Source organism: Saccopteryx leptura, chromosome 11 (assembly GCF_036850995.1).
Source record: "Saccopteryx leptura isolate mSacLep1 chromosome 11, mSacLep1_pri_phased_curated, whole genome shotgun sequence".
Taxonomy (NCBI): Eukaryota; Metazoa; Chordata; class Mammalia; order Chiroptera; family Emballonuridae; genus Saccopteryx; species Saccopteryx leptura.
The window spans coordinates 66,381,618-66,398,255 of record NC_089513.1 but is presented as its reverse complement, the minus strand read 5'-3'; the positions used below and the strand labels follow the sequence as shown (position 1 = coordinate 66,398,255).

The 16,638-nt window shown below is 41.0% G+C and overlaps 1 protein-coding gene across 2 annotated transcripts in view; it reads right to left on the bottom strand.

Moving 5' to 3' along the window:
- The window catches only part of TRIM33 (tripartite motif containing 33), a 117,899-nt gene that overhangs the window by 68,115 nt on the left and 33,146 nt on the right, over positions 1-16,638 (bottom strand). The window lies entirely within an intron of this gene.

The following is a 16,638-nucleotide window of genomic DNA, read 5'->3' as shown; positions in this document are numbered from 1 at the left end:
TATAGCATAAAAGACACAATCCTTGCTTTCAAGAAAGGGTTCAAAACTAGTATATAATTTTTACCTTTTATAACAATGCAAAACTATAGAAAGCACTATATAGAGAGTTGGATGTTAATAGAAAACCCAAGAGTTGTGAGTACACAAACTACAGAAACTTATACTACTTTTATATATACTACAGTAATTCTAATAAAAAACTGGAAGCATAAATAAAATGTGATACTAAAGGTAGGAATATCAGTTTCCTAGTAGACACAAGTACATTGTTAAAACAAACTCAAGTTTATAATTCTATATTTGAAAATAAAATTCTATTTTTATAATACAAAATGCATACAAAGATCTTGCTCAAAAGAAATACATAAAAACAATTTTTCAAATGAAAGGAAGAAACAGTATGGTGAGGAGAAAGGGGGCAGAGTATAAATACTTTTACATTTAAGATGGCTAGAGTTAAAAATCTTTCAAGAAACAGAGAGTACAGCCTGACCCGTGGTGGTGCAATGGATAGGCATTGACCCTGAATGCTGAGGTCGCGATTTGAATCCCCAAGGTTGCCAGCTTGACCATGGGATGATCAACAAGATCCAAATGCTGGCTTGAGCCCAAAGGTCATGGTCTTAAAGCCCAAAGTTGCCAGGGGCTTCAGGCCTCCCTACCCCCCCATCCCTGTCTAGGCAAATACAAGAAGCAATCAATGTGGAACTACAATGAAGAAATGACGACTCAATGCTTCCCTCTCCCTCCCTCTTTCTCCCTTCCTACCTCTTAAAAAAAAGGAAAGGAAAGAAAGAGTACAATATAACTATAAAGGAAATATGTATAAGTAATTGCAGAAGCAAAAATATGTGAGCAATTAACCTCTCACAGTGAACAAGGTAAGTTCAGGTAAGTTTTCACTGAAGAGGTGATACTTAAATACAGTCTTGAAGAATTAACATGCACTTACTAATGTGCAAGAGTTTGTTTGGCTTGCCTATGTTCCTCAAACCCTTCACATTCCTAAGGAAAGCTGTCCTTAATACCAGCCCTTGACAGGCTTCTGGGAGATGATTTCTGAACTCTTGGAATTTTATACCGGATCGCTTCTTGGCCTTCTGCCTAAGCTCAAGTGTAGTTGTGTGTGGAATATTACATCTCGTATGAATGTTTCTATCTATATGCCTGAGGTGTTGGGCCACGCTGTATTGTGTGACCTCTGGGGTGGTTTGAGTTCAAGGAGATGGTGTCAGTTCTGTGGAGGCTGCACCCCAATGTGACTTACCTCCCCCCCCAAAAAGACCATAGACACGAAGGCTCAGGTGAGTTTTCCTGGTTGGCAATACTCCTATAAACTGTCACACATTGTTACTAATAGAATTAAGCATCTTCCTATGCAACTCCACTGAAAGGAGAAACTTGGAAGCTTGTGCTTGCTTCCTCCTGGACTTCACACCATGCACCTTTTCTCTTTGCTCATTTTAATATGTGTCCTTTCATTGTAATAATACACAACCATGAGTATAACAGTTTTCTGACTGAATGCAGTAAGTCCTAGCCAATCATTGAGACTGAGGGTGGTCCTGGAGACCTCTAACTCAACTAGGAAAGGAAAATACAGCACGCAAACCAAGAAAAGCAGGTGCAAAGTTTTCAAATGGAAAAACTGAGTCTATAAAAAATAGAAATATAATTACATATACATAAATTTACATATACATATGCATATATACATATACATAAATTGAAAAAGAACTTTGCAACATCTAAATTAAGGAATATTTTTGTTGAAAAATACAAATGATGAAAAGACATTCTGTTCTGAGCATGAAAACACCGAACATCACAAAAGTATCTATTATACCTGTATAAATGAGTGATTTGATAAAAGTAGTATCAGGTGTTTTGGGGGTTTTGAACTCAATAAGCTGATTCTCAGTCTTTAAATTTCTACATCCATCTGGCAAGCTGATGTCACTGTAATGACAACAAAAATCCATCTTGCCCTGGCCAGTTGGCTCAGCGGTAGAGCGTCGGCCTAGCGTGCGGAGGACCCGGGTTCAATTCCCGGCCAGGGCACACAGGAGAAGCGCCCATTTGTTTCTCCACCCCTCCGCCGCACTTTCCTCTCTGTCTCTCTCTTCCCCTCCCGCAGCCAAGGCTCCATTGGAGCAAAGATGGCCCGGGCGCTGGGGATGGCTCTGTGGCCTCTGCCCCAGGCGCTAGAGTGGCTCTGGTCGCAATATGGCGACGCCCAGGATGGGCAGAGCATCGCCCCCTGGTGGGCAGAGAGTCGCCCCATGGTGGGCGTGCTGGGTGGATCCCGGTCAGGCGCATGCGGGAGTCTGTCTGACTGTCTCTCCCCGTTTCCAGCTTCAGAAAAATGAAAAAAAAAAAAAAAAAAAAAAAAATCCATCTTTTCCTCATTTCAAATCCCTACTGAAATAATATTGCGGAATTTAGAAGATACACAATACTCAAAACAATTCAGGTAGAAAAGGGGGCAAGGCACACAAATCAGTATTCAAGCAATTTCAAGAAATGTACATGCAAAAGGATATCTGAACACTGCAGAAGAAACCCAACCAGAGTACACAAGGAGTGGCAGAATACATCTGAGAAAGACTCTTATTTGCCATAAAGAGTTTCATAAAGAAATTTAAGGCATGAAATGAAGTTCCAGTGAGACACAAGGGAAAAAAAGTCAAGTCTATAGACATCAGCAAATCCTACCTTTTTTTTTTTAATTTAGTGAGAGAAGGGGAGGTAAAGACAGACTCTTACATGCACCCTGACCAGGATTCACCCAGCAAGCCCACTAGGGGACGATGCTCTGCACATCCAGGGCCTTTGCTCCATTGCAACTGGAGCCATTTTTTTAGCACCTCAGGCAGAGACCAAGGAGCCATCCACAGCACCTGGGGCCAACTCACTCCAATAAAGCAGGAGGAGAGAGAGAGAGAAGCGAGAGGGGGAGATATGGAGAAGAAGATGGGCGCTTCTCCTGTGTGCCCTGACCCAGAATTGAACTGGATGTCCATATGCTCTACCACTGCGCCAACCAGCCACGGTCACCATTTGCATTTCTGAGAAAGTATACCCTTGTAATAAGTATAGATCAGATGAATGTGCTCCCAACTCAATCTCTCTCAGTGCCAGTTGTCATGGTTAAGTTTTGATGATTACACAAAAATTAAACCCAAAATCCAAAGCCAAAGTTTCTGACCAGTTCTATGTATAAAGTCCCTATATAACTGATTCCATTACTTCAAAGCTCAAGTTTTGAGAGTCCCATTCATGCCTATTACATTAATTTCTTTTAACTGCCAATTCACTAAAATGCATAATTATGGGAAAGGGTAGTGAGGAAGACTTTTTTTTTTAGCAAGATAGAGGAGGGAGGGAGGGAGGGAGGGAAAGACAGGAAGCAAGAGATGAGAAACATCAACTTGTAACTGTGGCACTGGGGTTATTCATTGATTGCTTCTCATATGTGCCTTGACCGGGGGGCTAGAGCAGAGCCAGTGATCCCTTGCTCAAGCCAGCGACCTTGGGCTCAAGCCATCGACATCTGGGCTCAAGCCAGAGGCAATGGGATCATATCAATGATCCCACAATCAAACTGGTGACGCCACAATCAAGGCAACTACCTTGGGGTTTCAAGCCTGGGCCCTCAGCATCCAGGTCAACACTCTATCCATTGTGCCACCACCAGTTAGGCAGAAGACTCTTCTTAAAAGACCAAAACACATAAATCTACAAACTACTTTATCTCCACTGTGTTAAAAGAATTTAGTTTCGGTAAATTCACTGGTGGCTTTCCATTCAAGATGGACGACTAAGCAGATGTGGAAAGACCATCTGATCTCCAACTCAAACACGGAAATGTCTACTATATAACAAATCATAGTTAAACAAGTATATAATTAAGTCTGCATCCAAGAAGACAAAGTTTTGAAGTACCAAAAACAAAAAGGGGCCCTGGCCAGAGCATTGGCCTGGCGTGTGGGAGTCCCGGGTTCGATTCCTGGCCAGGGCACACAGGAGAAGCGCCCATCTGCTTCTCCACTCCTCCCCTCCTTCCTCTCTGTCTCTCTCTTCCCCTCCCGCAGTCAAGGCTCCATTGGAGCAAAGTTGGCCCGGGCGCTGAGGATGGCTCTGTGGCCTCTGCCTCAGGCGCTAGAATGGCTCTGGTTGCAGCAGAGCAACGCCCCAGATGGGCAGAGCATCGCCCCCTGATGGGCATGCTGGGTGGATCCCGGTCGGGTGCATGAGGGAGTCTGTCTGACTGCCTCCCTGTTTCCAGCTTCGGAAAAATAAAATTAAAATTAAAATTAAAAAAAGAAGAAAAAAAAAAGGTAAATTCACAGCCCAAGTGTGAGGTACTGATGCCAGTGGATCACCAGGGTTATCAGTACTACTGTTGGGAATAGGACAAAGCTTTAAAGGTAAAACTAAACTCCACAAGCTGCAGGGCAGGCTAAAATCCTTGTCATCCCTGCAGTCTAGTCATCCACAAGAAGTCAGAACGCCAAACAAGCTTCATATATAGATACATAATCAAAGTTTCTATTATCTGCACAGTACACAGAAGGTCAAGTAAGAAACTAGTTAAGAAGCTGATCCAGGAGCTTCCAAGCAGGTGAACTTGGAGAAATTTGGGAGAGTGATACAGCACACTTAGAGGGTATGAAATTGCCACATCCTTTCCCACACACCTTGCCCTATGCTCCTCTCCCATCTGGCTGTTCCTGAGTCACATCCTTTTCAAATGAACACGTAAAGTTCATGTAGGCATACAATCTCCAACCCTGCATCTTCATATCCTGGTACCAATTCTCCTGAGACTTCAGAAACACTGAATGGAAAACTGGGAGTACATCTACCATAACCAGAAGAACCCAAGGAACCCAGCTCATAATTCTAGTCATTTTTCCCAAGGCTGAAGTAAACATTTCTGTTCTCTATTTTAAATTCTTATTTAAAATTTCATCTTTAATCAACTCAGATCTCCAAACAAAATGTCCACAAAGCAGAAGTCATTAACAATGACTCATACCTACTTTGCTTCCTGCATTGCCTATTTAAGTGAATTCACAGTCATTCAACAACAACCAAAAGAAAAAAATTAATAAAATAAACAAGGCAGCAGCAGCTTTTCTAAAACCATATACAAACACAAACCATCTCATTAGAATACCTCCCAACCCAGGATACAAATGGGGTTCCCACTGAGAATAAGCTTGTAAATAAAACTACAATGCTAATGAAGAAACCACCACTATTAGAGTGAGTCAACAAACACAATAAAACAAGTAACAACCTAAATCACAGAAATAAAGCAGTCTGAAAAAGACTTCAAATATGTGTAAAATATTAAAGATCATGAAAGAATAATCTACGAAAATTGGTAGGTATGAAAAAGAATCAAAAAGAAAATATACTCATTGAATAAACTCAAAACACAGGTTAAATAGTAAGCAAGAGATAAATGAAAATAAAATTATCAAGGTAAAAGACACATATGAAGAAATTATATAGAATTTGGCACAAGATAAGGAGAGATGGAAACTACAAAGAAAGTTAAAGAATTGAATGAGAAATTCCAGCATATGTCAAATAGAAGTTCTAGAAATTCATGAAAAAAATGAGGCAAAAATGCTATTTAAAGAAATAATGGCCAAAATTTTCACAACTGAAGAAATAAGTCCTCAAATTGCAATCCAAGTCCTAAGCAGGATAATTAAAAATAAATCCACATCTAAACAAAACAAAGATGGAGCAAAAACTCCTACTAGTATTAGAATAAAATCAAGACTAACAGCAGAACTGATTAGTAAAAAAAACACCAAAATAAATAGCAAGCAAGATCCAAAATGGTGGCAAAGTAGGTGGATGTTGCACTCACCTCCTCCCAGGAGTTACAACTAAATTTAAGTATAATCATTCTGACTAACCAACTCTAGACTAAATGAAGAGTAGTCTTATAACCTCCTGAGGAACAAATGTCCCAGTCCCACACCAGGCCCCCCAATCCCAGAGTTCCAGAGCCAGAAAGAGAAGTCCCCATAACTTTTGGCTATAAAAAAACAACAGCAGAGGTTGAGGCTGAGAGAAACAGAGGGCTGCTGGTGTCCCAGGCAGTTCCTCTTAAAGGGTCTGCACACCCCACACACTTACTTGAACTCACTCCCTCTTGAGTTCCAGCACTGGGCCAGCTGCTAGAAGGCACGAGAGACATAAGGGAAAGAAATGAATTGGCCAGCATCAAGGCAAAGCTGGAGGAACAGCCTTCTCCCAGTCAGAAGTGCTGGCAGAGACTATTATTGTTCCTCTGATAAACATTTCCCCCACAGAGATGCCAGCAGATGGCATATCTGAATCTCCACCAGTAAGGTCACACTGTTTGCCCTGCCCCAGCGATTATTTAAGGCCACTCCACCCAATTTGTGAGCCTAGCCAAGGTGTTTCAAGTGGCTTTTCCATATGAATGTCCTTCCTATCTTGGTTCATGCTTCAGATTTTTCTAAAATCTCAAACAAGCAGCACCTGGCCTCAGCATGCCTGTACATCTTGTTAAGTAGCCCCAGGTCCTGCACTAGTAGCAGCCAATGGTTTGCAGCTTGGCCTCTTGCCCAGACACCTCCAAGTCCAGCACAAGTAGCAGACATCTGCAAATCACATTTGTATTTGTGTGTGTGTGTGTGTGTGTGTGTGTGTGTGTGTGTGTGTGTGTGTGTGTGTGTATGAGAGAGAGAGAGAGAGACAGAGAGACAGAGAGAGGGACAGATAGGAACAGACAGACAGGAAGGGAGAGAAATGAGAAGCATCAACTCTTCGTTGCGGCACATTAGTTGTTCATTGATTGCTTTCTCATATGTGCCTTGACCAGCAGGCTACAGCAGACCGAATGACCCCTTGCTTAAGCCAGCGATCTCGGGCTCAAACTGGTGAGCCTTGTCCAAATCAGATGAGCCTACACTCAAGCTGGCGATCTCGAGGTTTCGAACCTAGGTCCTCCGCATCCCAGTCCAATGCTCTATCCACTGCACCATCACCTGGTCAGGCTGCAAATCACTTTGCAGCTCATACCAAGTGGTCCTGGGGAAGAACACAGGTGGTAGCTGACTTTGGCCTAAACCTCCCGGAGATCCCCAGAGTCAGCACACCCAGTGGACAGCTTCAGACCACATGGAAGCACCACCCAACCACATTCACAAGTTACAAACTCAAGGGGCAGACTCAGCAGGCATCAGAGCCCAACTGATGTTACAGTAAGTCCTGCTCTGTGGGGTGGGCCTCTGCATAGCGGATCCTCCACAGTAGGAGGTCAGTAGCTGCAGCCAGTCCTTGCAGAAAATCAGATTGACCTGTGGGTAACTCCCTTCTCCACTGACATGCCAACAACAATCAAAGCTCAACTGTAAGATGGCCTGACCTGTGGTGGCACAGTGGATCAAGTGTCAACCTGGAATACTGAGGTCACCGGTTTGAAACCCCAGGCTTGCCTGGTCAAGGCACACATGGGAGCTGATGCTTCCTGATCCAACCCCACCTTCTCTCTTCCTCTCTCTCTCTCCCCTTCTAAAATGAATAAATTTTTAAAAATTTTAAAAAATAAAGGCTCAACTATAAGAGGAGACTGTACACAGACCACACAGGAGGGGGGGTGCACTCTGAGTGTCCAGCTTGGGTGATCAGGGAATCTGTGCATCTGGACCCTAGAGAACACCTACTACATTAGGCTACTCTACCAATCCTGATAGATGTAGCAGCTCTACCTAACTAATACAAAGAAACAAACAGGGAGGCTGCCAAAATGAAGAGACAGAGAAACATGTCCCAAATCAAAGAACAGAACAAAATTCCAGAAAAAGAACTAAACAAAATGGAGAGAAGCAATCTACTAGATTCAAAAACACTGGTCATTAGAATGATCAATGAATTTAGAACTCCAAACATAAAAAGGGTCATTTTGAAATGAAGGATACACTAACTGAAATTAAGAATAACTTACAGGCCCTGGCCGGTTGGCTCAGCGGTAGAGCGTCGGCCTGGCATGCAGGAGTCCCGGGTTCGATTCCCGGCCAGGGCACACAGGAGAGGCACCCATTTGCTTCTCCACCCCTCCCCCTCTCCTTCCTCTCTGTCTCTCTCTTCCCCTCCCACAGCAAGGCTCCATTGGAGCAAAGATGGCCCGGGCGCTGGGGATGGCTCTGTGGCCTCTGCCTCAGGCGCTAGAATGGCCCTGGATGCAACAGAGCGACACCCCAGATGGGCAGAGCATCGCCCCCTGGTGGGCATGCCGGGTGGATCCCGGTCGGGCGCATGCAGGAGTCTGTCTGACTGCCTCCCCGTTTCCAGCTTCAGAAAAAGGAAAAAAAAAAGAATAACTTACAGGGAATCAGCCTGACCTGTGGTGGCGTAGTGGATAAAGCATCGATGTAGAACGCTGCACTGTGTGGTCAAGGCACCTATGGGAGTTGATGCTTCCTGCTCTCCCCCCCTCCCTCCCTCTCTTCCCCCTCTGTAAAATTAATAAATAAATAAAATTAATAAATAAATAATAAATATTTTAAAAGAAAAAAAAAGAATAACGGAATCAAAGTAGATGAAGCTGAGAATCTAATTAGAGATTTAGAATATAAGGAAGCAAAAAATACCCAATCAGAACAGCAAAAAGAATCCAAATAAATGAAGACAGTGTAAGGAGTCTCTGGGACAACTTCAAGTGTACCAACATTAGCAGCATAGGGGTGCTGGAAGGAGAAGAGAAAGTAATTGAAAACCTACTTGAAAAAATGATAGAAAACTTCCCTAACTTGAGGAAGGAAATAGACAAGTTCAAGAAGCATAGCTAGTCCCAAACAAGATGAACCTAAGGAAGCCCACACCAAGACACATAATTAAAATGCACAAAGTTAAAGACAAAGAATCTTAAAAGCATCAAGAGAAAAGTAGTTAGTTACCTACAAGGGAGTTTCCATAAGACTGTCAGCCGATTTCTCAACAGAAACTTTGCAGACCAGAAGGTACTGACAAAAAATATTCAAAGTGATGAAAAGCAAGGACCAAGACTACTCAATTCAGCAAAGCTATAATTTAGAATCAAAGGACAAATAAAGAGTTTCCCAGACAAGAAAAAGTTAAGAGTGCTTCACCAGTATTATATGAAATATTAAAAGGTCTTTTTTAAGAAGAAAAAAAAAGATAAAAAATATGAATAAAGTAGCAATACATATCAATAAGTGAATCTAAAAAACAAAGTAAACAAACAAGCAGAATAGAAATGAACTAATAGACACAGAGAGCATTTTGATGGTTGCCAGATGAGAGGGGAGCTGAGAGGATGAGTGAAAAAGGTGAAGGGATTAAGAAGCATAAACTAGTTATCATAGAAGAGTCATGGCGATGTCAAGTACAGCATACAGAATATAGTCAATAATATTCTAATAACTATGTATGGTGTCAGACAGGTGCAAGATTTATCAGGATAATCACTTAGCAAGTTATATAATGTCTAATCACTGGGGTCTACACCTGAAACTAATATAATAATATGTCAATCGTAAATGAAAAATAAAAACAATTTTTTTTTAAAATGCGTATAAAAAATAAAGAACACAGGTAGGGTTAAATTACATAGGTAAATACACAACACAGTATAGACCTATTATTTCTTTCTTTAATTGATTCAAAAGAAAACTGCAAAGAGTATCAAAAATGGTAAAATACATGGAAGTTACTATAAAAGATTATATTTTTTCCCCTTACTTTTGTACACTTCCTTTAAAACCATAAGGGTTATCAATAACTGTAACAGTATTGCTGGGTTTATAACATAAATATAACATATAGACTGCTCATAAAAATTAAGGGATATTTAAAAATGTATATGAAGCAATAAAAAAAGCATTTGATTTTTTTAAAATTAAACAAGAACATCAGAAAAGCAAATGACAATTCAAAGAAAGCTGTTCAATTACACAAATGACATGCAAAACCAACTTTTATTTCATTGGTGAAAATGCACTATACAAAAGGCTGAAGTTAGTGGAGTATCTGCACGTTTCCTGATCCCAACTTTTGTGAGCAGGCCAAAGTAGGGAGGAGGAAAGGAGCCATACTAAACAAAGTTTCTATATCTTACTGAAATCAAATCAGTAGTAACCTGAAATAGACTGTGATAAAATAATATACATAATACATACTGAAATTTCTAGAGCAATTACTAAAATTAACACTAAAAGTTAAAAACAAAAAAACTACAATAGAATACTAGAAAAGATCTATTTAATACAGCCCTGACCAGGTAGCTCAGTTTGGTTAGAGCACCATTCCAATAAGCTAATGTTTCTAATTCGATCCCCGGTCAGGACACATACAAGAATCAATCAATGATTGCATGAATGAGTGGAGCAACAAATCAATGTTTCTCTCTCGCAAATCAATCAATAAATTAATCTTTTAAAAGAAAAAAAAACATCTAAGACATATGAAGATAAATAAGAACCAAGGAACAACAAAAAATACCTGAGTTACATTAGAAAACAAACACATCTGATAGTATCAATAACAGTAAAGACTGAATTAAACACTCCAATCAAAAGGCAGAAGTTGCCAGACTAGGTATAAAAAAATATATTAATTATACACTTCTACAAGAAACACACTATAGATCAAAGACACAAATAGGATGAAAAAAAATGATGGAAAAAATCTACTGCTCACAAAAATTAGAGGATATTTCAAAATGAATATGAAGCTATAAAATATCCCCTAGCCTGACCAGGCAGTGGCGCAGTGGATAGAACGTCGGACTGGGATGTGGAGGACTCAGGTTCGAGACCCCAAGGTCGCCAGCTTGAGCAGAGGCTCATCTGGTTTGAGCAAAGCTCACCAGCTTGGACCTAAGGTCGCTGGCTTGAGCAGGGGGTTGCTCAGTCTGCTGAAGGCCCGCGGTCAAGGCACATATGAGAGAGCAATCAATGAGCAACTAAAGTGTCGCAACGAGAGGCTGGTGATTGATGCTTCTCATCTCTCTCTGTTCCTGTCTGTCTGTCCCTATCTCTCTCTCTCTCTCTGTGTCTCTGTAAAAAATAAATAAATTAATTAATTAAATTTAAAATATCCCCTAATTTTGGTGAACTGTGTATGTCATGCAGCCTGACCAAGTGGTGGCACAGTAGATAGAGCGTCGGACTGGGATGTGAACCACAGGTTTAAAACCCTGAGGTTGCCAGCTTGAGCACAGGGTCGCCAGCTTGAACATGGGATCATAAACACGACCCCAAGGTCACTCACTCAAGGCCAATAATTGCTGGCTTGAACAAAGGGGTCACTCGCTCTGCTGTAGAACCCTCCCCTCCACCCTCCGTCAAGGCACAGATGAGAAAGCAATCAATGAACAACTAAGGTGCTGCAATGAAGAGTTGATGCTTCTCATCTCTCTCTCTTCCTGTCTGTCTGTCCCTGTCCCTAGCTCTCTGTCACAAAATAAATAATAAATAAAAATAAAAGGAAGACCTAAGAAAGCCCAGCAAAAACAAAAGACCAAGAGAAACTAAAAACTGGCTGCAACTTTGAATGTGATTCCAAAACCACAGAGGTCAATCATTAGTGGGTATAAGGCTCATAGGTTCAAGATATTTGAGCACAACTGCCAAAGCCCAGGCTACCAAGCTATGCAGATACAGGAGCAACCCCCAGGAAGCCATGCAAAACAAAACAAAACAAAATAAACATATATATATATATATATTTTAGAAAGAGAGAGGGAGAAAAGAGACATCAGTGGCAATACACTGCACGGAAGACAGATTTCATACTTTAAGCAAGCTACTAAAAAATAGCGACAACTCGTAGAAAAATAAAGTAGAATTCAGTCGCTACATTACCTAAGATGTCAAATTCTGGAAACCTTCAAAGAAACAGGAAATTGTAACGTAACCTCCGGGGTAAAAATAATCAGTCAATAATCAACTGAGGCCTGACCAGGTGGTGGTGCAGTGGATAGAGCGTCGGACTGGGATGCAGAAGAACCCAGGTTCAAGACCCCGAGGTCGCCAGCTTGAGCGCGGGCTCATCTGGTTTGAGCAAGAAGCTCACCAGCTTGGACCCAAGGTTGCTGGCTCCAGCAAGGGTACTCAGTCTGCTGAAGGCCCGCAGCCAAGGCACATGTGAGAAAGCAATCAATGAACAACTAAGAAGTCGCAATGCGCAACGAGAAACTGATGATTGATGCTTCTCATCTCTCTCCGTTCCTGTCTGACCCTGTCTATCTCTGCCTCTGTAAAAAAAATAAAAATAAATAATAATAATAATAATAATCAACTGAGCCCAAATACTGAAGTTAGTAGACAAAGATTTCAAAGCAGCTAATATAAATATTTCCAAGGATAAAAGGAACCTTTCAAAGCATAAAGTAAAATACAATGGCAATGCCTCAACATACAGAAAAGTCTCAGGAGAGAACTAAAAAGGATAACCCATAGAGATGAAAAGTACAATATCCATAGTAAAAATTTCACTACATATCTGGACTCAATAACAGACTCGAGTGAACTTGTAGATAGATAATTTAAAAGTAGCCAATATAAGAGGAAAATAGACCTAAAAAAGGGACCACATCAAAAATTCCAACACAAATGTAATGGGAGTCCCAAGAGATGAGTCAGGAGTAAGAAATACAAAGAATAGCCAAAAATGTTCCAAACTTTATGAAATACATTAATCTGAAGATTCCAAAAGCTAGAAAAACTTCAAATATGATAAATGCAAAGTGAACCAAACCTAAAGATATCAAAGAGCTGAAAGACAAAGAAGACATGCAAAGAAAATCTTGAAAGCAAGAGAAAAGCAATTCTTGACTTACAGCAGGGGTCTCAAACTTGCGGCCCGCCCACCAATTTTGTGCGGCCTGCAGACTAATCAAACTTCCTGACTTACAGGGTAATAATACCATTAAAGCCTGACCGGTGGTGGCGCTGTGGATAAAGTGTCGACCTGGAAATGCTGAGGTCGCTGGTTCGAAACCCTGGGCTTGCCTGGTCAAGGCACATATGGGAGTTGATGCTTCCAGCTCCTCCCCCCTTCTCTCTCTCTCTGTCTCTCTCTCTGTCTCTCTCTCTCTGTCTTCTCTAAAAATGAATAAATAAAATAAAATTTAAAAAAATTAAAAAAAAATAATACCATTAACATCTTTTTTTTCTTTTTCTTTCTTTTTTAAGTGAGAGGAGGGAATACAGTGAGAAAGTCTCCCGCATGTGCCCGGACCGGGATCCACCCAGCAATCCCATCTGGGGCCAACACACAAATCAATTGAGTCATCCTCAGCACCCAGGGCCAACGCTCAAACCAATCGAGCCACTGGCTGTGAGAGGGGGAAAAGAAGCAGATGGTCATTTCCCATGTATGTCTTTTTTTTTTTTTTTTTTTTTTTTTTTTTATTTTTCTGAAGCTGGAAACGGGGAGAGACAGACAGATTCCCACATGCGCCCGACCAGGATCCACCCAGCACGCCCACCAGGGAGCGACGCTCTGCCCACCAGGGGGCGATGCTCTGCCCCTCCGGGGCGTCGCTCTGTTGCGCCTGGGGCAGAGGCCAAGGAGCCATCCCCAGCGCCCGGGCCATCTTTGCTCCAATGGAGCCTCGCTGCGGGAGGGGAAGAGAGAGACAGAGAGGAAGGAGAGGGGGAGGGGTGGAGAAGCAGATGGGCGCTTCCCCTGTGTGCCCTGGCCGGGAATTGAACCCGGGACTTCTGCACGCCAGGCTGACGCTCTACCACTGAGCCAACCGGCCAGGGCCTCCCATGTATGTCTTTGACCAGGGACTGAACCCAGTACATCTGCTCACTGAACCAATGCTCTATCCACCGAGCCAACCAGGCATAGCCACCATAAACATCTGACTTCATCAGAAACAGTGGAGACCAGACAGCAATTAAATAATATCATTACAAGAGGATTATAAACCAAGATATCTATATCAAACAAAACTCTTCTTCAAAATAAAGACAAAATAAAAATACCCCCAGATAAACAAAAACTAAGAGGTTGTCACTAGCATATTTATACCACAAAAAATACTATATGGAATCCATCAGGCTGAAAAGAATTGAAACCAGACTGTAACTCAAATCCACAGGAAGGAAATGAGAAGCACTAGAAATAATAAACATGAGGGAAGACATAAAACACTATTTTTCCTCTTAATTTCTTTAAAAGAAGCATATGATTGTTTAAAGCAATAATCATTTTAAAGATATAAATAGAATAATATAGCAATAACAGTAAAAAGTATGGGATGAATCTATAGTGGAGCAAAGTTGCTATATTTTAAGAAAATTAATACGGTATTACCCAGAAGTGTCTTGTGAAAAAGACATATAATTGCTACAGCAACAAAAAATATATTTTTTAAAGTTTTAAATACATTAAAAATGCTAGTTAAAGAAAAAGACTAGGTAAAAACTATTACAAAAAAAAAGGACATGACATACCTATAAAATAAATAGAAAATGGCTAACCTATATCCAACCATATCATTACTTACATTAAATATAAATGGAATAAGCATTCCAATAAAAAGGCACATATTGTCAGAATAGATAAAACACAAAATCCAACTATATGCTGTCTAAAATAAGCATTTTGATTCAGAGACACAACAGGTAAAAAGTATATGGAGGGGAAATGATGAATTATGAAAACAGTAATCATATGAGAAGTGGAGTGGCTATGTTGACATGGGAAGGGGTGGAGGAAGCTCTCAGATGAAGAATATTACTAGACACAAAGATAAACATTTTATATAATAAGGGGTCAATTGTCACAGGGAACAGTAACAATTATAAAGATCTATGTACGTAACAAATATATGAAGCAAAAACTAATATATTAAAAGAAACGGAAAATTCAACAATTTCAGTTGAAGATTTCAATATTCATTCCTCAGAAACTCGTTTTCTTAAAACTAAGTTAATAAGGATACAAAAGCTTTGAACAACGTACTACCCAAAACTTGATGTAACTGACAAAGAACACTCCGTACAAAAATAGTACAACACACATTCTCTTCAAGCACAGAGGGAACATTCTCAAGGACAGATCAGTTATTAGTACAGAGATGGGCACACTAAGGCTCACAGGCCAAATCAGGTCCATCCTGTTCCTGTATAGCCTGCAAATTAAGAATTGGTTAATATTTTTAAAGTTCAGATATCAAAAGCTAAGGGAATATTAAGAATGTGTTTAAGCCAATATGTTAAGACAACTTAAGTCAAATTCCTAGATAAATATTAATTATCAAAACTTGAAACAGAGAAACTAAATATGTGTAAGGATATCAAGTAAAGAAACTGGATTAGTAATTTGAAATTTTCTACAATACAAAGTCCATGAAACAATGTTAAAACAATAAATTAAAAAATTAAAAATAGCCCTGGCCGGTTGGCTCAGCGGTAGAGCGTCGGCCTAGCGTGCGGAGGACCCGGGTTCGATTCCCGGCCAGGGCACACAGGAGAAGCGCCCATTTGCTTCTCCACCCCTCCGCCGCACTTTCCTCTCTGTCTCTCTCTTCCCCTCCCACAGCCAAGGCTCCATTGGAGCAAAGATGGCCCGGGCGCTGGGGATGGCTCTGTGGCCTCTGCCCCAGGCGCTAGAGTGGCTCTGGTCGCAATATGGCGACGCCCAGGATGGGCAGAGCATCGCCCCCTGGTGGGCAGAGCGTCGCCCCATGGTGGGCGTGCCGGGTGGATCCCGGTCGGGCGCATGCGGGAGTCTGTCTGACTGTCTCTCCCCGTTTCCAGCTTCAGAAAAATGAAAAAAAAAAAAAAAAAAAAAAAAAAAAAAAAAAAAAAAAAAAAAAAAAATTAAAAATAAATAAAAATCCAGGCCCAGCTGGTTTCAACAGTGAATTCTCTCAAGGAGAATAATACAAACCTCACACAAACCCTTTAGAAAACAGAGGAGGAAAAAACATTTCACAGCTCTTTTTAAGAGACCAACATTACCCTGTTACCAAAGACGTAAGACAAAGACATCACGAACAAAGTATCACCAGAAAATCACAGACTGGGTACAGAGATGTATTAGAAGAGGCAACAAGGGTCATTCCCAAGTTTTTGGCTTAGAACACTAAAGTGATTACACAATAAGATGAAGCTTTTAAAAAGAGGTATGGGTCGGGGTTTCCTCATGTAGCAGAGCAGCTCCCTCGCTGCTATCTACTGAAAGTCAGCCCTCCACACAAGGGTTTGGAAAAAAAAACTAAAAAATAAAAATAAAAAAAAGAAGAAGAGGTATGGAAACTGCTGAGATGAGTTCAATTTTAGATATGTGAATTTGAGATGCTTCTAAGTCATTCTAGATGAGATATTAAAGAGGCAATTATTTTAAACAAAACTGTACTTAAGAGAGATTAAATAGGGTAATGTAATGTCTTATTATGAAATAATGGCCTACCTGACATGATTATATGTACTCTTAATAGCTTCCTAGCCAATATGTTGTTTTAAATTTTCTAATAAATAGAGCCTGACCAGGTGGTGGCGCAGTGGATAGAGTGTCGAACTGGGATGCGGAAGGACCCAGGTTCGAGACCCCGAGGTCGCCAGCTTCAGCGCGGACTCATCATCTGACTTGAGCAAAAAGTTC